At 41.2% G+C, this 22,882-nt stretch overlaps 1 protein-coding gene across 2 annotated transcripts in view; it reads left to right on the top strand.

Annotated features, from left to right (window-relative positions):
- The window catches only part of LOC137427978 (synaptotagmin-9-like), a 218,062-nt gene that overhangs the window by 195,110 nt on the left and 70 nt on the right, over nt 1-22,882 (top strand). For both annotated transcript variants that reach the window (XM_068117857.2, XM_078776706.1), the window contains exon 8: nt 20,410-22,882. This exon is cut by the window's right edge and continues 70 nt beyond it. The gene's annotated coding sequence lies outside the window, so the exon portion shown is untranslated. The remainder of the gene's footprint in view (nt 1-20,409) is intronic.

The following is a 22,882-nucleotide window of genomic DNA, read 5'->3' as shown; positions in this document are numbered from 1 at the left end:
CACCATGGCCAAATTCCTGCCCTAACTATTGTTGGGAAGGAAATGGCAAACCACCTTGTATAACCTTTGCCAAGAAACTGATGGTACAGCCTGAATAACCACTCAGTGATGTTGGTAATTGTCTCATGACAAAGTCAGATACTTCTGGTCCACTTTGAGGAATTTCAGACTCTGGTAAGTTTGGTATTCTTGTCTCTGGACCATTTTCACCTCTCCGCAAATCATAATTTACAAGATGTTTTGCATGAATAAATCAGTGATTGCTCCCTGGCACTCTCATGAAATAGGTATGAGGGCACTTAATCTATCATCCCTGATACCCCCTCTTCCATCCGTCCATTATATCATGGTGTTGGCTTAGCGGTTAGGGTGAGGCTTGGGATTCTAGGATCCTGGGTTCTAATCCTGGTCGATCGCTGAGTTAACGCCAGGAGGGTTGACTCAGCCTGTCAGCCTTCCGAGGTCGGCAAATTGAGTACCCGCTTGCAGGGATGAATGATCCCGGTGTGTACCCCAATTTAGAATAGGTACACCGTATCCCTGCGCACCGTAAGAGGCGACTAAGGGTTGGCGTCAGGAAGGGCATCTGGCCATAAAAACATTGCCTCAAACAGGGAACCATGATTGTCATGGGGGCAGCAAGGCTAAACCCCACTCTCGTGGGGAAAATGGCCTTAAAACGATCATTCATTCATATTCATTCATCCCTCCACTAACATTTCCAACTTGGACAGGGTGACATCAGTTAAAGTATCTTGGTCTGGGATTTAGCCCATTATACTCTTTATTTGCCTACATTCTACCTTCCATTGGAAGCTGCGTTTGAGTAACGACAAACGAACCTGAGTGGTCACTTGCAGGATGACATGGTGGGCATGTGTAATCTTTCATTAAACTTCAACAATGTTTTTTTATTCATCTTCAGCAATAAACTGCAGGCCATTGTTGGAAATGACCTGCTGTGAATAAATAGTCTCTCTACAAATACAGGTGGTCAAAGACATAAGAAACATCTGAAAATTCAGTAAGGATTCTGGCCTTCAAGACGAATCTTTTCAAAAAACAATGCTGTATCTTCAACGTCCACAGGTAACTGGTAGAACATTGAATAACCTGCTGAATGGCCCAATAAAAGGATTGTATGCAATGTAGTCCTTGATGGTGTTAGATCAGACTAGAAGGTGTTACATCCAATTACAGGCGAAACCAAGGTGAGACATCTCAGAACTGAACGGGCCAACCATTTAATTTTCCTGCTACCCTGTGTGAAAACATTGACACCAAAAAAAATAAAAACTCCAACGCTGTGGTATATATGAGTTCAGGTATTTACAAATATCTAGAGAGGCTCTTTAGAGATAGTTACCAGACAAGTGCCCAGATCAAGATTGTTTGTGTGTACTGCTGCAACACTTGTTTCATTTAATCTGATTCCTTCTGCAAGATTTGACTGAATCAGCAGCACATATGAATGTAAATGGAAAGAGCAATCGTCAACTTTATTGGGATCTCATACGATCCTGGTGTTGGCTTAGCGATTAGGGTGCTGGCTTAGGATCCAAGGATACCTTGGTTCGAATCCTGGTCGATCGCTGAATTAACGCCAGGGGGGTTGACTCAGCCTGTCATCCTTCCGAGGTCGGCAAATTGAGTACCAGGCAAATTGAGTACCAGTTCACTGGTAATTCCCTGTATCACAAGAGGCGACTAACCTGGTTGGCGGCAGGAAGGGCATCCGGCTGTAAAAAAATCATTTCTTCAAAAAGGGGGACCAAAAAAAAAGGTCAACCCCTGCTCTGCAGGGAAAAATGTCCTCTAAAGGTGGTTATTTTCTTTTCTCCAATGATAAGACTGGAACACATTGCTTGCTCCTCTCACAAGAAAGCATACAGGTCGGTAACATTTCTGATTTTTTTTTTCTCCGGCCTTCACTTGATTTAGTTGGTGGATCACCATTAGAGGGTCTCGTTACAAGTTTCCCAGTCCCTGCCACTGAAAAGCCTACCCATAGCATGATGCTGTCACCACCATGCTTCACGGTAGGGATGATGTTAGATGGGTGATGAGCTGTGCTCAGTTTCTGCCAAATGTAGCACTTTGCATTCATGCCAAAGTGTTAAATTTTCGTCTCATCAGACCAAATAATTTTTTGCCTCATTTTTTCAGTCTTTCACGTGCCTTTCTGCAAACTCCAGGGGGCTGTCAGTAGAGGAAGAATGGGGGTTCTAGGACACAATAAATTTAACATTGAAGTCAATGGGGGAAAAGGGAAAAACGTATTGACTCACACCCCATCTCTCGTTAAATTACACCATTTTTCTCCCTCTTTCAACAAATGGATTACAGCTCTTACACGAGTCTCTAACCCTAACCTGAACAACTGCTCTCTCAAACCTCTAAACCTTCCTAACTACCCAAGAATGCACACTTTTTTTTCCCAGTAACCTTCTCCTCGTTAAACTCACAAACCGAGGCTCATACGCTCCTCAATGCCTTGTTGCTATTTTCTCCCGTTTATGGAACTACCTTCCTGAGGCTTTTCAATCTCATTCTTTCATTCCAATAAATATAATTTCCCATTCTTTTTTTCTTTCGTTAATTTCCCTGCTTGTTGTATTCAAACGTTTCGAGGCCAATGTCAATTATGTGCCTTTCACCCTCTGTAATCTCACTCATCCATGATCCCAGATCTTGTGTAGCTGAAAACCTTCTTGCAGCCACGCTTTTTCTTTAACCTTCTCCACTCTTGTTCTCTTTACGAGCCTTTCTGAACGATTTTCTCATGCATATAGCTAATTAGAAGAAACTTCTTAGCATTTGTATTGTTGGCATGGCAACTTTGAATACATTTTCAGGAATTATTATGACATAGGATGCCATTACAAGACATCTGGCGGAAAAGGCTAATATGATATCAGGTGGTAAACAATGAAATTCACATTCAATGTTAAATGTTGAAAGTTTAACCGGAATACAAAACTAGAAGCTCCAAATAAACCTGGGTCTTGCAAACATTGTCACTCATTTTTTAGAGAGTGATAAGTGAGAAATAGTGATGGTTGCAAAAGATGGGATGGCACCCCAGATGGAAATTATAGCTTTTCTCTATAATTTTGTTTTTCACAAAGGTTGAGACACTTACGAAAACTTTCAAAGTAAATGTTGGGCAGGGACTCGTTACAAAAACACAGAATTGACGGTTTGTGTTTATTCTAGAAATTAACTGCAATATCTCATCTTAGGTGCCATCCGACTGAGGCAACCTTCACCTAGGTAAGTGGTGCATTTAAAAGGTTATGCGAATGAGATACTCACAATAGTCCAACACACGTCAACGGCACATGTTCACAGATAAATGATACAATTACGATGGAATGGAGGTGAAGAAATCTCGAGGAAGAAACATTTTATCTCCATGGCAGCTTACTTTTCTGCCTGCGTAGAAATGCCAAGCAGAATTCCAATTTACGTCAAAGACTGGCTTCTTTTGATGGCCTGCTTTGAACCTGCAGTACTCATTCAAGTGGTCACAAATCGCTTCTTGAGATGAAAATCCTTTGTAATTTTCACCTGCTGTTTGAGCAATTTGAAATTTCATTAAAAAGTGACTGATTCCAACTTTCCAACTTGCGTAAAGTTACAATTTTGGCTATTTTTCTTATGTCTTAAAAATAATCTGACATAAAAAAGACTCAAGGCAAACGCTTTTAGACTCAGTCTTAAAATATATGTGTGATTTTGTAATTGTTTCATTTGATCTTGTGTTTCGACATCAATATTTAGTTGAAATTACATTGAAAACATATCAGGAGGTACATCACAAATATTGAAATAACAAATTTCTTCTGATCATAATGGCATCATTTCTGCTGATCGATCAAGACCCTGTGTGACCCCCAATAGATAAAAGAAGATCTTGGTTGCCATGCAATTACTTTATCGAAAATTTAGGAATCGGAGCTCAAAAAGGAGAATCCGCATTATAAATTAATCACCCCACAAAAATCAGCTCCTTTGGCATGCATACATTGAAGTCCCTTGATCACGTGCTATTTTTACTGTTTTTAAAATGATATATTTTGATCTTGTCAGTGATATATATTTTCCTCTGATGTGTCCTCTTCATATTTCTGATTGCCTTTCCCCATAATTACATATTATTTGTCTCGCCATTATAAAGCTTGCAGTGTTGGTGTTAGTCAGGCAGATTTACTGAATTGTGGGGACAGACCGGACAAAAGCACCATTTTTTTCCTGGGTATCATTTATATCAATAGCATTAACTTTACCATAGGTGTCACAAAACCTGTAATTGGCAACTATGATTAATATTATAATTTATGCACATTTTTGCATTTTAAGCAAATTCTCTGGTATTTCAACAGCAAAGTATATTCCTAGCTTCTTTTTTTGTGTATATAGGTGTTTAACCCAGATAAATAATATTGCAATGTTAACTGTTAATTGATGAATGTCTTCTATGAGTTATATGCAAAAGTGTGCGTTCAATTGCATAGTCAATGTAATTCTAATGATTTAATTGGCAGCTTATCTTTTTAGAACTGGACATGTTTGTTCGATTCAGAGCCTTCATATTGCAAGGTTTGCTTTTAGATTAGTTAATTTCAAATAAAAATTTTATGGAAATTTATGCAAAATTAATGTAAATGTATAGTATTTTGCTGATGATTCAATATCGATTGATTATATGATATATGCATTACTAACAAAGAAAATGGGGATCTTAGATCTAAAATTGGCAGCTTAAAGCTATACACACAGGATAATTTCCCTCTAATATTGATATGAGCTGCTTTTTTGATGTGTATAACGTGAATTGATACATGATGTAATATGCAAATTAACATACATCAACTTTTCAATGATATATATAGAAATATATATATATAACATTGAAATATTAAAAATATTTAAAAATATATCTTAAAAACTAGCTTTTGCAGGATTTGCAAATTCAATATCATGAAAAGTGTATTCAAAGTACTGTCAGACCTCGATATTAGTGTAAGTATTAGTGTAGTGAGGGATACGTTCCTGGAAAAGGCAGCGAATGTTGAATCCACAAATGTGATTCATGAAAAATGCTATGAATGCATGAAAAATGCACGAAAAATAGCTACACTTTGGTAAGCGCAGTATAGTCCGTGTGTTTCGAGTAGGTTAAATTGCCATGTAACAGGGACCCGTCAGAGTAAGTTGTTTGTTGCATGTGTTGCTGATGAGGTAGTGTATGTAATTTATAGACAGGTTATACATTAATCTTGTGGGGCTGAACACCTCATGTATGTGGGTGGGGCTATGTGAGGCTTTCCCATGATGAGAGGCACATACATGTGTCGCATGTGTCTGACTAGGCCGATCATGATCTCTCTGGCCAGTGTGTGTCAGCTATGGCAGCACAGTGTGTTGTGGAGCTGGAAGTTCTAATGTACATTTATTTTTATTTGCTCCGCCCCATGGGCGGGACTGCCAGAGGAGGACTCCGCCCAGAAGGAATTAAAAAAAAAAGAGAGAGAGAGAGAGAGAGAGAGAGAGAGAGAGAGGCCCCTTGCTTGGAGAAGGAAGGAGAGAACAAGAGAGACCTTGAGGAGGAGGAGGAGACGAAGACGACGACGATGAAGATGAAGATGAAGAAGAAGACGATGACGACGACGACGAGGCCTTGTGTGAAAGGTGCACAAAAAGTGTTTATGGAGGAGTTTTGTGAGGAAACTTATGGGGGTTCTATCATGAATTTTGGGATTGACCCAAGCTGGGATCACCCTGTGTTTTTGGAGGGCCTGGAGGAAGAAGACGAAGGGCAGACGAGGAGGCCTAGGTCTAAAAAGGAGAAGGGAGGCCACGAGGTCTACTTGTGGTGGACTGATATCAGAACCAGCAATCGGAACAAGCAGATATCGGCAATTTTTTGGTAATTTTTTGGTAAACACATGGAGCTCCATGTATTCCTATCAGAAGATTGTAATCGGTGTACAATTCCGATGACCGATTACAGTTGTACTGTACTCTATAAAGCCCCCAAACATTGAGTAGTTTTCACCCTTGTTTGGAGTGAATTTCAACAAACAAATTGAAGAAAACAACATTACACCTATTGCTTTAGGAACAGCTGTGAGTACAAAGAAAAACATGACGGCTCCTATTGTACCATGTGAAATGCGATGGCTCTTTCTGACTTCCTGGCATAGTACGTCTTGACATCATACATTCCAGGAGTGCATTAAAGTGTCCGTTAAATTAATTATTTTCAAATTTCAAAGGTGGACTGACAGTTTTCTTTCTCCTCGAGCAAAATGGGCACAGTTTGTAAAATTACTTCTTCATTTATTAGACCATATGCTGTGACATGCTCTCGCGCAATCTCATGTGATTTGACGGCACATGGTGTTCACAAAACACAGAACCAAACACATGGAGCTCCATGTATTCCTCCCTAATTATGATTAGTTCATTTTAACCTCTTCTTTCTTTCTTTTTTTTACATACAAGATCGAGGCTTGTGAAAGAGCGAACATTAATCACACACACAAAAAAAAAACAGACACATAAAACATATAATAAGGGGAGCAGTAGACAAGATGGGGAGAGAGGGGGAAGCACACAAACACAACATTTGAGAGCAGGGACATCGGGAGATCTGTGGGAGTCTGAAAAGCTGACTCTTATGACTTACTTACAACTTATGACTCTGGATACCAGAGATAATGTACCGTGTGGCAGGCGGTGCTTATCGCTCCCATTAAGGTACAGCATAGCTGGATGGGACACCTTAATGGTGGTTCACCACTCATGGTATGAAGTCGCATAATGACTGGTATATAACCGAAAAGGTTTTCAGAGTCATAAGTGTATGCAGGTCTCACTGCATTGCCCTGATGAAGCCCCAACAAGGGTGAAACCAGGTCGGTAACTGTGAGTTTTTGTATGCACTTATGACAGTATCTGAACTAAGATCTGAAATTGCACCCTTTCGGATGGCTCTTCCGGAGCTTGGCAGGCGGGGCGCACGTACGTGACGGTGACGTCGCAGCGTGCGCTCATTAGGCTGGAGAACTTAAATTATAATTATATATATATATATATATATATATATATATATATATATATATACAGACTTGGCATTTAATATGGAATTTTTTTTTGTGGGGGTGAACTTACTTTTCAAGATGTCTTAGAACCAAAAGTTCATTGGAATTATGTTGAAATTATTCTAGATTTTGTTATGTGACCTTTAAAAGAAGCAAAAACTACATTTGACATTTCGAAACAAATAAATTGATCCTTGAAAGTGATGTAAACTGATATCGAACTCAATTCATGGACAGTACTGTGTTAAACTTCTGTACGTTTTCCAGGAGTATCTCTTTATTTTGCACATTAGCCAAAAAAATTTTTAACAAAAACAAAAGTTAAATTACGACTGGGATTACGGACAGTAAAATTACAGTTCAGTACTTCGTGTAACCCCCACGAGCATTCAGGAGAGCACGTACACGTTGACGCATGCTGTTCACGAGATTTGCCAAGGTTTGGACAGGAATCGCTTGCCATGCAGTGACAATTGCCTGCTGCAATTCACGCACAGAGGTCGGCTGCTGGTCCAAGTGGTCGATTTGACGCGTTAATTCTGCCCACAAGTTCTCTATCGGATTCATATCTGGGGACATGGCAGGCCACTCCATATGCTCTCCACCGCGGTCAGCAAGAAAGTGTTGGATCATGCGAGCACGATGAGGCTGTGCATTGTCATCTTGGAAGACAAAGTTTCCTCGAAAGGCTGCACGAGCAAATGGAAGCAATGTTTCTTCCAGAATGGCCCTGTACTTGAACTGGTTCAGGATTCCATTCAGAACAACCAGGTCAGTTTTGCCCCCTGCATGAAAAGCAGCCGAAACAGTCACCCCACCACCTCCAGCTTGGACTCTTGGCACTATACAATCTTTGTTGTAGGCTTCATGCACTTGTCTGTGCACTCGGACGCGGCCATCTTGACGATAGACCAGAAATCTAGACTCGTCACTGAAGATCACGTGATTCCAGTGTCCTGGCTGCCATTGACGGTGCTCTCTGGCCCACTGCAATCGGCGCTGGCGGTGTTGTCTGGTCAGGCGTGGCTTTCTCAGGGGACGCCTGGCACGATAGCCTGCTTGAAGCAGTCGTTGGTTGACTAGTCTTCTGGATACAGGCACATTTGTCAGTTGCTGCCACTCAGCCCTAAGCCGATTAGCTGACTTGGTACGGCCATTGCGGACTAACCGGTGCAGCTGGCGATCATCCCTCCTTGTGGTTCTGCGGGGACGTCCTGGCCTCGGTATTGGAGGAGGGACACCCCTCTGAGCATTTCGTTTCAGGATCTTTGACACCTGACCTTGAGTGATGCCATACTGCTGAGCAATAGCACGCTGTTTCATGCCGTAATTTCGTAAAGCCACCACTCCATGACAAACAGCATTGTCGAGTTGACGGACCATCTCCAGAGGAAGCGGCAATAACTTTTGGAGACGTGCAGCAGTTGTTTTCCACTAATACAGAACGCAACAACCCTTGTATACCCAACTGTGAAGCCAATCATCAAATGCACCTGTCCGTACATTTTGCCACGCCACCTGTGATATAATCCTGTTGTTGACTTCTTGCTGCGACAGACAATCAGTGACATGGTTCTTTTAACAAATAAATCACCAAAGTGTGAAAGAAACTCACCAGATTGATATACTGAGTTAAGAAAGTAAACCCAAGTCAAGAAAAAAAATATATTCCATATTAAATGCCAAGTCTGTATATATATATATATACGTATATATATATATATATATATTCTCTAGTTCTCGTTTCTATTTATCTACATTACCAAATATTCATCTTATCCTCCATTCTGATTCTGATTCACCATACTCTGTTACAGAGCATTGGTGCTGCCAATCGAAGCAGTTTTTTGGCAAGTGTTATCCCGGGTGGTTTACCATTATCTTCCCAGGAGTGGTTAGAACATAAATTAGGAATTTGGCCAAGGTACAAGATCTCTAACGAAGGACACCGTGGCATCTTTAACATCCTCCAACTAATGTTGCCAGATGGGACTGTCTGTTAACATCCAAGGGAAACATTGATGCATCTCCCTGCCTGTGAAACATCTGGATGACATTTTCTGTGAAACATCTGGATGACATTTTTGAGCTGGGTAAGGAATCGAACTCAGGCTAGACAGCCTAGAGGCAAGTATGCGTACCTCTGGGCCATCCTGCCAGTCTTATCCTTCATATTACGTATACAATATTATGTTTTGAGAAAATGTAATTGTTACTTGGTACCTACCATAGCAAAACAATTTGGCTTTAATTCCACAGTTTGAATCCATCATTTCCACAATCTTACTGAATATTGTTTTCGGTACATGCTCATAAATGCTGTTGCGCTAAACACTCCAAAAGCCAGCGGAAGTATATTTTTGCTCAGGTAAAGCTTCTGCTTTATGTTTTATTTTCACATCCCCACAATGTATGGGATTCAATGTGGATGTGTGAATTTTGTTTTCCTATAAATTCTGACCTCCCATCAAATAATTTCACATGCTTGGCAGAAGGCAGTCAGAATGCCTTTGTTTTTATTTACAAGAATTAAACAGGAGAGAAGTGAAACAACGTACGCCAACTCGCACAGTACTTAAATTTGGAAAACCAGGTGCTGAAAAGAAGGTATAATGGTTTTTCTGGTATAATGTAATTCAACTTTGAAAAGGACATTTGGTGCATTTCTGTCTGTATAATTATCATAATCTGGAAGTTAATCCACAATGCTCATCCATGTATGCCCATTAGGTACAATTTAATTAAGGATTCCTCAGACTCTTTCACTTTGCAGTATGGCAAAATATTCGTTAATAGGAGCACAAGCCAAACCAGAGGAAGCAATTTCGGCAGATTGTTCTGCTGTTCTGCTCAGCTGGGTTGATAAGAAACCCGAGCTCATGGATTAAAACAGATATTAGTTTTCAAAATTTCCTGAGCAAAGGAATATACAGTATTCTAAGCTTAAATAGAGACTAGCATGAGCGGCATGAATGCTAAATTTGTTGAAGGGAATTGCGGAATGGATGCACATTGCTGAACTGCTATACAGGTAACATTGGATTTTTTTTTTTTACTGGGTCAAAGTGCTTTAGAAATTCAAAGAGCCTGTCGTACTCTGAGAGCCACATATGTGTGTACGGGTTTGAAAGAGGTAAAAAATGTTTTATTTAAAAAACATCGTCGTTTTCTATCTTTTGTGATCCTATCTGGTTTGTGCACCTGCATCATCTATTGCCATTACTGTTGCATGTTTATATTTCCCTTGTATATCTCCCCTTGCTCTTTAGCTTTATTGGACTGTCGCACTCTGGCATTCAGCTCCAAAAGAGACTTGACCATGGGATTCGAAAAACAGGTCCTTCTTGCACACGTCAAATAATGTGCTGATTGCAGCAACAATGGCTGCAACACAGCCGAAAGAGTGCCCCATTGATTAGGATTAGAAATTGAAACCTACTTCTTGGCTACCAGTAAACATCCCCTTAAAATGGTAAAAAGCTAAATAATTGAATCTGTATTCATTGTTGAGGTTGTCATTTTTCTTCCATAAAGGCCTGACCACTTATCACCTATATCCCAACACTCTGCACCTGTTGTTCACCTCCAATCACTATTAGCTGCGTTATCGCTACACTTTACCCCCCCCCCCTGCCCCCCAATTGATTCCTCTGACCCCTTGTAAACATCTTGTAAATGTCTCTTTACTTGCTGCTCCTCCTCTGACTGCTCTCTCTATACCGTACCGTTATGCCAGTATTGGTGCTTTAATAGTGCTGATTGGACTGTTTTATGGAAATTCTAGTTTGACTTTCCTTGGGAAGATTACTGCTTCTCCTTCGGTGATGCCTCTATCTCTGCAGAGCATATAGCTGAAGTTATTGTTGCAGGAATTGAGGCTTACAGTATATTCCCTTCTCTTTAAAGACTATCTCTTCTTCTAATTTTTGGTTCAACCATTCCTGCTCTCTATGGCCATTCGTGCAAGGGAATTGGCATATCGGACCTGGAAAAAGTCTTCTTCCTCTGACTCACATTCAGCCTTTATCCGAGGATAGTGTGACAACCTCTTCTCTTCTTTCACCAATATATATTTCTGGTCTTTAGCCAAAAGCTCATAATTATCTCTCATCATTTCTGTCACCTGACCTTTCCTTCGCTTTTCCATTTTGATGATACTATAGCTGTCCCTCTTACAGAAAAAGCAACTATTTTAGGTTTTCTTTTGTCCTCTAATTCCACATTGGATGACTACCATGCTAACACCCCCTGATGCACTCCTTACCAATCCTTTGCCTTTCTCAATAATCTATTTTCATGTAGTCAAAACTTTACTTCTTTCTTTGGACACAAAACAAGGCAAGCGGACTAAATGACATTCCTCCTCCTATCTTGAAGGATTGCGCTTCAGAACTTGCACCTGTGCTTGCTCATTTATTTTGCTTCTATGTAAAAACGTAATTATTTTTTCTTTCCTGGAAATATGCATTAGCACAATCTATTGCAACTACTGTCCTATTGCTATGACTTCTACTATTTGCAAAGTCTTTGATATCTAGAAAGTTTTGGACAGGATGTGACACCGAGATGTGATCTCCAGGCTCCCATATTTCAGCCTTACTCCTTCACTCTGCTCTCTAATACCAAGCTTTTTCTCCAGCCGTTCTATCTCCACAATGGTTCAACCTCTCCTCCTTCCCTATCAACAGTGGTGTCCCTCAGGGTTCTGTTGTCTCCAACACTCTTCTTTTTATCAATCATCTTATTTCTTCTACAAATAACCAAATGCGTTCATATGCTGTCGACTCAACATTACATTCCTCTACCTTCATCATATCTGCTCCATCTCCTCTTGCTGGTTTTATCACGACTACCCCAATAAATTGGGATTTGCATAGGAATTTTTCAGTGGGGCAAATGTCATCAAGTCGAGTTTAATGCTTCTAAAACTCAATTTCTTAATATTTCCCTTTCTAAAACACCTCTCAACTTTCCCATCTCCTTTGAAAGCTCTACAATAAATATTACCACTCAATAAATAACATTCTTGGTATTACTTACTGTAACATCAAATATATCTTGATAACGTCACATTGTACAAATAGCTAAGTCTGCCTGTAAGAAACTGAGTCCTGTCCAGATGTCGATTCTTATCATCTGAGCAGTTGCTCCGATTATATGAAAGATTGATTTGGCCTAGTGATCTTTGCTGCTTTCACAAAGCATTGATCTAGTGATCTCTCAAGATGGATGGGGAGCATCAGTGAACAGAAATCTTCAAGTCTTTCCACACATTCTCAATGGGATTCAGGTCTGGGCTTTGGCTGGGCCACTCAAGGACTTTCACGTTCTTGTTCTGAAGCCATTCCAGTGTTGCTTTGGCTGTATGCTTGGGGTCATTGTCCTGTTAGAACGTAAATCTATTCCGAAGCCGAAGGCCTTTTGCACTCGGAAGCAGGGGATGTTTCAATCCTCAAGGATTTGCCTGTGTTTGGAAACGCCTTTCGCCAAGGTTAGGGTTTGGGTTAGGGTTGCTGATTTGGCTCCTGCGGCTTTCACATCTAGGGAGGTTCTAGCTCGACATACTCATGTAACAGAGTCGAGTCTAAAGCAATCCGACTTATCAACTCTCCCAATCTGACCCCAAAACTCAACTTGCTTGAATTACACGGTAATGTTGGTGCTCTTTCCCTTTTCTATCGATATTGCTTTGGTTTCTGCCCCTGAGAACTCGCTGCTTGTATACTTCCACCATTAGATGGACGACAAAATACTTGGCAAGCCACTACGTCACATGATTATTGTGTGGCCATTGACAACTCAGGGTGGTTTGTTATGACGATTGTTTCTTTCCCTTCCCCGCTAAGCTCTGGAATTCTTTACCTTCTCATGTCCTTCCTCACAGTTAACACCTGTTCCTTTTCATACGGAAGGTTTTCCTGTTCCTCAAAAACTCGAAGAATATTTTTCCTTCTCTTCACTTCTCCATTTCTTCAGTTATTACTTGTTTCATTTAAGGCCTGGATGAGGATGTGAAATACACAGTCCATGACTGGAGCCTTTAATGTTATAAAAATGATTTACCCTGTTTATTCAGTTATGGATGTGCTAGTTTTATTCTCCCAATGGATGTAGATCTTGATTCTTTAAATATGAGGTCAAGTTGTGTCTTTGGACATATTACAGAGTCTTCCATCTCTTTCCCTGTGGCATCCTACTCTGCTCACCAAGCTATCTGCTTGTGCCATTCAAGGCTGCCCTGGGATATTGATGTCCCCCTTGCATGCCAATGGCATGTGGGCCTTAATGGTGCTTTCTCATCTGTTCTGCCAATGTTTTCTTTTCAATTATGTTATTGTTTGACCTCAATTCTCTCTCAAATTTGATGGAAAACACTCTTCTTCTCCTGATGATTCCTCATTATGACAACAGTTCTTCAACCCAATGACAGAATTGTGGTGGTTGTATCTCTCACAGCACACTTTCTTTAAATATCAGAATCTTGTCTGCCACCGTACTTGGAACATGACATGTAATAGAGTTAACATATCAATGTGCCTCTCCAGAATGACTGACAAGCCAATCATATGGCCTATTTATCTGATAGAGTTCTAGAAAATGTTTAGTACCTTTAATTTCCGGTCTCATTTATCAGCCCTGACCTGTCTTGGGTTAGCTGCTTTTCTAAGCTTGTCTCTGAAGCCAACTGTCATTTGTGCTTATAAATGTATTGGCAACCAAAGTTGTATGGGTCTTTTTGGAACACCCTGTAAAGCAAATCACCATACCCCCTTTTGGGAACCCCTGGGCTTCTCCAGGCTTGCAAGACATTTGCATTTAGTACAATGGAATATTAATCTGCTGTATGGGCCAGAACCTCTACATCCCAAAGCCTGGTGTTGGCCTAATGGTTAAGGCGGCTGCCTTGGGGTCTTAGGTTCTTGAGTTTGAGCCCCTGTCGTGTTTAACCTGGTTAAGCAACACCAGGTGGGTTGACTCAGCCTGTCATCCTTCCGAGGTCGACAAAATGAGTACCAGCTTATTGGAAACAGGGGGCACTGCAACAGCGGCACAGCCGTGCTCCCAGCGATTATGCGACCAGCAGCCACAAGCTGCATATTAAATGATAATAATCTGCATCCCAGCTTTTATTCCTGGATTCCATGCAAACCTAAGATCAAGATATGATCCCCATCATCATCCAAGAGGTCAGGATGCTATATGTCTTCTGCTCTGTCATTGCACCGTCTGTTGGCCTGTTTGGTGTTCTAACACTTCTTATGCATTTCATTCACTTTATCCCAGCCTATTTCCCTTCTATCTCCATAACTTGACCAGGATACACATCTCCTTCCTTGTTAGTTTTCCAAAGTTTAAACCATCTGCTTAACTTCACCATACTTTCCTCATTTTCTTTCACTTCTTGAATTTTATCCTTGTCATTAAATTTCCAATCTTCCATATGATGCTTCAAGCTGGCAGCCCACTGCCATATCGCCCATATACTGTTGTTATCCATTTCCACCCATGATTTGTATTTCCTGCTTATCCACCAGCCCTCCAAGCCTGGTGTTGGCTTAGTGGTTCGGGGGCTGGCTTGGGATCCTAGGATCCTGGGTTCGAATCCTGGTCGATCGTTGAATTAACACCAGGGGGGTTGACTCAGCCTGTTATCCTTCTGAGGTCGGCAAATTGAGTACCAGTTCACTGGTAATTCCTTGTGTGTCGCAAGAGGCGACTCACAGGGTTGGTGAAGAGGCGACTCACAGGGTTGGTGAGCAGGAAGGGCATCTGGCCATAAAACATTGCTTTAAAAAGGGGACCACGGTGCTTGAAAAAGGCTAACCCCTGCTCTGTGGGGGAAAATGGCCTCTAAAGGTGGTTCCACTGGCACTCCACTTTTTTTTTTTTTTTTGGATACAAAATCGAGGCTCGTGAAAGAGCGAACATTTATCACACAAAAAAAAATCAAAAAGACACAAAGTATATAATAAGGAGAGCGGTAGCTAAGATGGGGAGATAAGGGGAAGCACACAAACACAACATTTGAGAGCAGGGACATCGGGAGATCTGTGGTAGGGAGAGGGCTTGGGGGGAGGAGGTTGTGGGAAGGGGGGGAGGGTGGGAGAAGTATAAAACACAAGGACACTGCAAGGACTTCCAGGAAAGAAGTTGGTATTTCAAAAAAGTGAATCTGGGGTGAAATTAGCAGGGGTAGAAAAGATCAAGGTTTTGGAAGGGGGAAGATAAGAGATGGTGGTGAACAGCTGTTTTAAAGACCTGGAGGGAGGAGTGGGATTGAAGTGAGTGTGGGAGTTTGTTCCACAGGCGGGAGAAAAGAGGAATGAAAGAGTGAAGGTGAGCAGAGAGCCGAGATTTCGGCAGTTTAACCATCAGAGGGTGGCTGGCAGATCTTGTGCGACCTGCAGGAATATTTGGGGGCCAGAGCACAGAGAGAGCTGGGGGAGCAAGGCCTGAAAGGAGTCGGTAGAAGACAGAAAGACCACCAACCTGCCTGCGGTGAGTAAGTGAAAGGCCCTTGGAGTTAGCTTCATCGCGGGAGATTCCAATGATTCTGAAAGCTTTGGTTTCAACAGCGTGAAGCCGAGCTAGGTTTGAGGCAGGAGCACCAGCCCAGAGGGGAGAGCAGTATTCCATTGAGCTGAGGATGAAAGCCTTGTATGTGGTGAGGAGCTCAGATGTGCGAAGGAAGGACTTCGCACGACGGAGGATGCCCAGTCGGCGACTGGCTTTGGCGGCCAGCTGGGAAATGTGGTTTTCCCAAGAAAGATCATGGCAGATGGTGAGATCCAAAAGCTTGAGCGACAGAACTTCTTGGAGAGGATTGTTGAGAAAGTAGATTGGAGGGTTTTCCAGTCGGTCTTTTCGGAGAGACATAGTAAGAGTGTGAGATTTGTCAGGATTGAAAGACATGTTCCACTTTTTTGACCAGTCTGTGATTTTGTCCAGGTCTGCAGAGAGAGGAGGTTGCAGACTGCCGATCTGAGGGATGAGGTATGGAGCAGTAGAGAGTGGAGTCATCAGCAAAGTGATGGAGAAGATTTTCAAGAGAGTCAGATAGATCGTTGATAAAGACCAGAAAAAGCACATGGTCCAGAACACTGCCTTGGGGAACTCCAGCCTGAACAGGAAGGGGAGATGAAAGAAACCCATTCAGGGCCTGCTGGTTTTTCACGTCACCCTCCCCATCTACCTGTGGTTTTTCTTTTCTGTCAGATCTCCTTCCTGGATTCATTCCAAATCAACCTGTTTCCCACTCCTCAACTGCCAGTAATTTTCTCCTTTGTCCTCAATGATGTTGCTTTTCTATGAGGTTGAATCATCTTTTTTTACAATGGCATGATGCTCAAAACAAAATAATAATAAAAACAAAAAATAATAATTAATTAATTAATTTCTAAAGAAGCATCTCAGTATTCTTTCACATCATCTACTAAGATGGCCATCTACCAAGTAAGTATGACACAATGGGGCTCAAGGCCTCTGTGGGGGTAGTACCTTTTCCTAAGTGAAGGGAAAAAATCAAGCGTCTCCTTGGACACTCATGGTCTCCATATTCCAAAGATTGTTCCACTTTCCAATAACATCCCTACATCTGTGCATAATGAGCCTGCTACACTGAGTTGTGTGGATCTAAGAGAATGAAGCTGACAAAATCCATAGCAATAAATGCCCTATTGTTTTTGTTAACTGGTGGATAGGAGAAATAATTCCCAATTCAAATCCATCGCCTTTCATGTTGGAGGTTTTCAACATGATTGGCCACTCAGATGTAAAACCCTCAGGGTAATAACCATGGGCATGAGATCGTCCAAAAAAAGAGTGAATGTGATCAATGGCAGAATTCCCAATAGAGGTGGGCCCCACCAGCAGGGGTTGTGTGGGGTAGCAGGAAACACCAGGTCGATATCCAGTTACTGTAAACAAAGCTTGGGTGGATGAGCAAGCACCATCTTGTCATTTGGCTATGTTGAAGCACATCGGGTGAGGAGTTCAAACTTGCGTCCTGGAATTATGGTAGTTTCACAGGGAATGGTAGGGACATTTTTGATGATCTGATCTGAAAAATGTGTGGCCAGCTTGTTTGCAAGAGATCAGATGGACAGGAAATAATGAATGCAAGGGAGCCATGTGAGAGACCTTTGGTTCTCTATAGTGGGAGAATAGAGTATATTATTTTTTATATACAGAGTTGGCACAGGTGGTGTTGGATGTTGTCAGGGTGATCAGTGAGACCAATACGTATATGAAAAGCTGATTGTTAAAGGGGATTTGTTGATTGTCATTTCAAGGTATGTGGCACAGTTATGGCAGAATATGGCAGAAAATGCCACACTTCAAGATGTGTGATTAATTAGGAACTAGCTGAAACCCGTGGAACATCCACGGAAGGGAGGATGTGGTGTATGGATAGAGTGTACCATTATGGATGGCATAGGGGATTTGCTTGTCCGAGTAAGAGTTAGGAAGAAAGATGAGAGTGAAGAGTGCGTATATGAACAACGATCGCCGACACCGGCACAAATGCATGCTCTGGATTGTCCACTCAGTGGACGGCTTGCTTTCGCCTTCGCCTGTCCAATCAGCGGACGGCTTGCTTCGCCTTCGCCCAGCCGACGCCAATGCGATGGCGTCGTAAGATGGCGTCGTATCGGCAGTTAATCGGATGCTTTTGGGCCCCAACGTCAGCTAATTCAGATTTTTCGAGTATGGCTGTACGTGATAAACAAAGAGCGCGGTTCGTAGATCGTAAATCCATTAGTGCCGTGGGCATCGGGTCACTGGGTGCGCCGTAAAAGGGATAACAAAGTCGAGTCCTTACGGTATTATTATATAGACCAGCCGAAACCCGTGGAACATCCACGGAAGGGAGGATGTGGTGTATGGATAGAGTGTACCCTTATGGATGGCATAGGGGATTTGCTTGTCCGAGTAAGAGTTAGGAAGAAAGATGAGGATGAAGAGTGCGTATATGAACAACGTATTTATTGCAATCTACTTAAATGACAACGCTACGATATACTTTTGAAAATATCACGTACCGTCTCGAAGTCAATGGCATCCTTTTATCTCTTCGTATACAACTCTGATTTCTACCTTATCGTGAACAGGGTAAAGCCTACTTTGATAATCATGAACGGTGGCAGATGCAGGAGTTGGTGAAACGAAAGGGGGGGGGGGGCTGATCATGACCTACCCTACGCCAATATGACTCAGCCAGCTGATTCAGAGACAATGCAGGAATTGAAAAGTTACCATCATATTGAGTCAACTTACACACTGGCTAGCACGTAGCAGCCAGCCTTTGAGGAACAATAAACTGCTCTATTCACGGTGCTTAAGTTAATCCTTCAAATCATTTAAAAACAACCCAACGTTAACGAAGCATGGCATACGAGGCCCGTTCAAAAAGTTCACAGAACGACGTACTCTCAAAGGTCTGAGGCCAAAATGTTTGTTTTTTTCCCCCCTTATACAACGGAAACAACAACTGGATAGGTAGGGCCGAGGCCTGCGCCTACGTTTCGTCACTCGGCGAAGTACACTTTGTTTTAAGCTTTCAGAAGCTGAAGCCTTGGTATTTATTGCTTTATATGATACTGATGGGCTGCTGATCGGTTTCACTTCGTTGTAATCACAGTATATGGAAGAAATTATGGTAAACCCACCTGACGAGGTTAGCGTACACCGCGATCGACGACACCGGCACAAATGCATGCTCAGGATTGTCCACTCAGTGGACGGCTTGCTGTCGCCTACGACTGTCCAATCAGCGGACGGCTTGCTGCGCCTTCACCCAGCAAACGCCAATACGATGGAGTCGTAAGATGGCGTCGTATCGGCCATTAATCGGATGCTTTTGGGCCCCAACGTTGGCTAATTCAGATTTTTCGAGTATGGCTGTAGGTGATAAACAAAGAGCGCGGTTCGTAGATCGTAAATCCATTAGTGCCATGGGCATCGGGTCACTGGGTGCGGCGTAAAAGGGATAACAAAGTCGAGTCCTTACGGTATTATTATATAGATTATTAATAAAGGCCTCAAGACCTATTCAACTTGAATTAAAAAACGCGACATTTCGGCTATTCAAGAACACATTTGTAACCTGTCAATCAAAAAGGAAAATGTTTTGTTGATCGTCTTCTCAACAAAACGTGTCGACAAAACCAAAGGAATATTCAGGATTTTCACAAAATCACGACAACTTGAAAGATACGCCAAAAACCTTAGGTGAATTCCGGTGATGCAGTCATCTTCTTCATCTGCGCCTCATTTTCTTCATGTGAAAATGAATCGATTTAAAATTCCATAGAACTGTGTCGTTTATGTATATTTTTATTTCATTACATTCACGCAGTTTCACATTCTTGACTTCGTGGAGCTTCAATCTTTTGTGGTTCAAAAAAATAAAATAAAGATGGATTCTTCTTCATCGCATCGCATCGCATTCTCTTCCTGTGAAACGGTTTCATAGAACTGTGTCGTTTATGTACATTTTTATTTTATTACATTCACGTAGTTTCACATTCTTGACTTCGTGGAGCTTCAATCTTTTGTGGTTCAAAAAAATAAAATAAAGATGGATTCTTCTTCATCGCATCGCATTCTCTTCCTGTGAAACTGTTTCTCCATTTAACGTTTCCAAAATCAAAACTTCAAAAACTTCTTCACTTCGATTCGAAAAAACTTCAAACTTCAAAAAACGTTTCCAAAACGTCACTCCATTTAACTTTATTAAAATGACGATAAAGACGTTTCCTTATATATCCTAATTTAAAATGTTCAAGGGAATAAAAAGACAATTTGGTTCACACCACCCATGTTTACACCACTCGACTGTCCAATCAGCGGACGGCTTGCTTCGCCTTCGCCCAGCAGACGCCAATACGATGGCGTCGTAAGATGGCGTCGTATCGGCCGTTAATCGGATGCTTTTGGGCCCCAAAGTCGACTAATTCAGATTTTACGAGTGTGGCTGTACGTGATAAACAAATAGCGCGGTTCGTAGATGGTAAATCCATTAGTGCCGTGGGCATCGGGTCACTGGGTGCGGCGTAAAAGGGATAACAAAGTCGAGTCCTTACGGTATTATTATATAGATGATATATATGTGTGTGTGTGTGTGTATATATATAAATATATGTACATATATTCTGTTTATACATTATATTTACATGTACATGTACATATAATGTTGTCTTCCAGACGTAACTGAGTTGTTCAAAATCATTGAAATGTTTAATTTTAATTATAGCAATTCTTAAACAAATCTGATTTTTTTTTTCTGTCCTAATTCCAGAATTACTTGGCAGGCTACTGAACTTTTTGCATCACTGCAATATTGGACTGATTCAACGAACTGGACCCACTCCAGAATATGACTACATACATACCTGTTCACAAGCCCTGTGCCCTCGCAGAACAGTTAACTGCTAAAGGCATAACTGCATCTCCACCTGATACTCGACCTGTTCCATTTTGGCCATCCAAACCGAGCTGAAGATCACCTTTACTTTCCCACTTCTTCGCCCTCCTTGTCCCATTATTCATCCAGGTCCTCCTCCCGGCAAAGCAATATAGAATGTACAGAGTTGTACTTCAAGTGTTTAATAGTGTACAGTACCCCATTTGAGATTCTTTGCAAACGAGTTCACTCAATCTCCTGTTGTGTGCTACCTTAAATTGAGTCATGTGTAAGAAATCCAGCTGGAACATAATTATTTGCATTCTAACATGTTTCTGGTTTATCTCTACAATGGAGAGTGCTACACCTTAGCATACCTTAAAATACAGAGGCCTTTATTGTCATTTGAAGTGGTAGGTATAATTATTTTTTTTAATGCAGTTGACTAACTTCGAGCATTTTTTGTTTCATCTTTTGACATGAAGCTTAACAGTCTTTTACTTGCGTGTTATCCAACCACTTAAAAACTACCCATAATTTCTAATTTACACTTGGAAAAGAGTGCATCCCACCATGTTAAGATATATTATTTTGTAGATGGATATCTTTTCTTGCGAATATTGCCAGGTGATTTACCTCTATTTTTTCCTCTTGTTCTTGGGAAAGTTTTTTTAAAATCATCTTCACCTTTTTGTAGCTCTATGTGATACTTAGTCTTGTTTTTTTATACCTTCATCTCATTCCCGACAAAATTATAAATTTAGCATGTATGCACTTACAAGGGGACAAAATGTTCCTTTTTCTGAGTTTCCGAGCCTAAAACATGACCTCTCTTCCGATGCATTAAGAAACTCAAGCACTGCTGCGAAGAATGCTCGATACTGGATGGAAACGACATAGAATGGAGAAAATAACCCTTTTGACACTCCTCATACATTGATATCATATGTGTTGTCCATTTCCATTCATGTTTGACATTTTAAAATTCCTCTCACACACAGAATTTTAAATAGCTACATCAATGGCAGCACACTTCTGAAATTCCATCTCTTAGTCCTTTTTATCACCAAATTATATAGAAAGCACATTAAATATCAAGAAAAATTCCATATACAGCAATTGTGGAACAAGATGTAGTTCCAGGTTATAAGCTCAATTCTCCTTCTTTTGATCTAAAGAAAAAAACAACCTCTACTTAATGCTTCTCTTGACATTCCTGAATGACCGTTCGGATTTCATTGGTTGAACCAGTGACAAATGGATAATCACAGACGCCCTCCATGAATTTGCACATCCGAACCTGCACAAAGGCTCAAAAGATCTTACTTATTTGTGATTTATTTTTCATAAAGAAGAGTTCTGCACGCGAATATAGGACTCAGCACATGCGCGTTTGTAGCTCACGTTGAAGATTGATGCACCTGCATGCACGTTTCCGTTTCTTGCATGCCCGAGAGCACTGAATGAATGTGTTTACTGGGACCATGAAAGCACCAGGGAAAGATTTATTTACTTCCGTTAATTTTTTCCCTTTCTAAAAATGATATTCATAATTCAATCCTTGCCAAGATTTCAGAAGCTCAAGCATTGTACCTCTAATTTCATTGTACAATTGTCTCATGTAGTATGTGTACTACAAGTAAGTGAAGATTTTGCTCCTCATCGACAAAACCGCCTGTCTCACAAATGTTTTATCCCTGGGTGTTGCTGTTGGGCGTGTTTTAGAAAGTGGGGGATTTATAGAGTTTCATTCATGTCCATGTTCAAAAAACTCAAGGAAATGCCAAATATGTATGTATAAATCCTTTATTTCCTCCAGTTTGTCAGGTACAGGCTGCTTTAGACAATGGCCATGTTTTCGATGCTTGCTGCAAACATTCTTTGAGGCAAAAACAGATTGTTGTGTCCTAAATGATTATGGGTTTTCTCCTGGTGATAGGCAAATTTTGAGTGCGTGTTGAACCTGAACTTGTGTCGCTTTCAGTTATGCTTGTGTTGGCCATGAGGCAGATACCGGGCAGGAATTTTGTGTGAAAAATCAACGGATTTGCAATGCAAGGTACAATCACTTCAAGATGTGTCTAAGGCTAAAGGATAAATTATATACTTCCTATAATTGGCTATCAATTGTCTCAAGATTTGTTAAGGTATGCCTTTTATATGATTGTCATTTACTTTGGTTTTGTTGCTGCATGGTAGAGAAAGAACATTACAGTCAATGTAAATATTTTTCTTTCTTGAAAATGTCATGGATTTACTCTTCTTTAGCTATCTTTATGATGAGCCACTGTATGCCTGTATGTCCAATGAACGAACGTTTTTTGCCAATATAGTTGTCGGTTTTGGCCACCGTGCGTGGTTTTAAAAG

Source organism: Myxine glutinosa, chromosome 1, assembly GCF_964187855.1.
Source record: "Myxine glutinosa chromosome 1, kmMyxGlut1.1, whole genome shotgun sequence".
NCBI classification, from domain to species: Eukaryota; Metazoa; Chordata; class Myxini; order Myxiniformes; family Myxinidae; genus Myxine; species Myxine glutinosa.
The sequence above is the reverse complement of the archived record's forward strand: the minus strand, read 5'-3'. Positions and strand labels throughout refer to the sequence as shown.